We start from the raw sequence: 2,306 nt of genomic DNA on the forward strand, positions 1-2,306 counted from the left end.
AATACCTTTTCAGTTTTTCTAGCAACTCTCCCACTGCTACATGGAGAAAAGCTTTCATTGTTCCTAAGGTGCTTATTTGTGACCTTTTCTCTGCTTTCTGATTCCCTCTAACATGTTCTCAGTGAAATCCTTGGTGTGCAACCAAGACAGTTGCTGAAGTTGCTGCAGCTTTCTGTGTACTGGCTTTGGTAGTTAAAAAAGAAAATTAATTTAGAAGGAGCATCTCCCATTTCTATTTCAACAGTGTTCTCGCAACTCACGGGTAACAGTTAAATGCCAGCAGTATGGATTTGCACTCCTAAATGGTGAATATGAGGTAGAGAAATGCCAGTTCCGTAGGGCTCCAGCTGAGGGGAATGCAGCTACATAATTATAACAAAAAATTCCTCCTCGAGCCCAGCCTGTCAAATCCCTGTGCAAAGGAACAGCCTCTGTGGCGCGTTGGCAGGCGCAGAAGCGAGTTCTGCCATGGCAGCGCCACATTCTTCCTCCAGCAACTTCCTCTCTTTGCAAGGAAATGGTCCCAGTCCCGAGTTCATTTGCGGTCCCTTGCTGTGTCGAGACAGCAGTGGGCAGAGGAGCAAAATGTGAAGTGTTTACAGCTTTGGGAAGGGCATGGCAGCACCCCAAAGCTGCCCTGGTGCAGCGGGTCTCAGTGGGAGACCCCTTGGCACACGGGCTGCCCAGAGCCGCTCCCACTCTTACCCTGGTGCAGGCTAAGGGCACGGCCCCCGAGGTGGCACATTCCTGGAGCCTGGAGCGCGCCAGGGATAACTATACTGCTGAAATATAAAGTTGCATATAAAGATTTCATGAAGTAGATTATATTTTCATCACCCTTATGCATATGAAGTCTTTTAATTTCTATAAATCTTACAGTGAGTTAGAATCAAATCGTATTAGTGTGAATAATAAATGTTTAGGGATCACTCATCTAAGAACTTGTAGTATTTAATTTACAAGGACTATACATTTTTCAAATCTCTTAACAAGGAACTTTAAGCACTTCTTGAGGTTTAAAAAAAAAAGGAGAATAAAACAAAAAAACACAGCAGATTTGGAAAGCAAAAATGCTCTATTTTTCCCAGGATCCTGAATGAGTCACTCAGGAGGTATTGTAATTGCAAAAGCTTTCTCTGTGTAAGAACCTGGATAATACTCTTATTAGCATCTTTTTTAATCCAGGTAACATAATAGTCAAAGTGTCAGATGAATGTCTCAGAAGTGGACCATTAAAAAATAAATTGTGAAATCTTTGAGAGATTAGCATTTGAATCCAGCCAGAAGCTCCTTGAGGTTCTTGGGCTTGGATCAGAGTCCTTAATGTTTACGTTGCTATCACAAACCACATCAGCCTCCAAGTTACTTGGAATAAGAAGACAGTAGCCACATTTATTATCTTAGCTCTGGAGTTGCTTCTTCTGGGAAGCAAATTAGCAAAATGAGATTTTCACTAGAAAAGGAGGTTTCATTTTCTGAAACTTTTCATTTCTAAGAAGGTTTTAAAAGCAAGCAACAAATAAAAAGTACATTAAAACAGTCTTTCCAGGGTAAAAACTTATGGTTTAATTCAAAATAATTATAGTTAGCTCTCAACCAAAGCTAATGTGAACTTTGTACATTCAATATGCTTTTTAGATCCATTGCTTACGTAACTTTCTATTTCTTTCTTACATTACTTTCCCTGAAGAGGTTATTGTTCTTTCTGATGGATAGTACAAGTATTGGATTTTTCAGCAGGTGTACTGAAATACAGACAGGGATGCAGGATGTAAAAGTATTTTAATTTGACATTTCCCTTCTTCTAGTGCTACTCGTTTTCAAGGGATCAGGAAGGGGCACTGAAGAAAACACGTGGAACTTTGTCAAATTTCTACAGGACAAAAAACTGTTTATTTGCTTAACGGGAGCACTGATGGACATTCCTACATCTTCATACTGTTTTAGTGTTCCTACTGCTGTGCTGTGTTCCAGGAGTTGGGGATAAAGCTTAGCAGAGGTGGCTCTAGGTTAACTCCTCGTGATCTCACCAGAAATCTGCAGAAATGGTTTGGGCCACTTTCTCAGACAATTTCTTCCACAAGTCTGCAGGCTACTAGAAGATTTAGGGATGAGGACCGCATATAAAGCTTTGTGTGGCGTTAATTTCCAAAGGTCTGCGTGAGTCACAGCAAAGGCTTTAGTGCTGTGTGAGTGTATTCAATAATTGGTGCAAATAGTTAAAGCGCTGACACAACAGGAAGCAAAGTGGTGACTTAACCTTGCCTTCCCAGTGCAGGGAACACCAGCAGCTCAGCAGATTGCTG

The sequence above is a fragment of the Prinia subflava genome, chromosome 2 (assembly GCF_021018805.1).
Source record: "Prinia subflava isolate CZ2003 ecotype Zambia chromosome 2, Cam_Psub_1.2, whole genome shotgun sequence".
Lineage (NCBI taxonomy): Eukaryota > Metazoa > Chordata > Aves > Passeriformes > Cisticolidae > Prinia > Prinia subflava.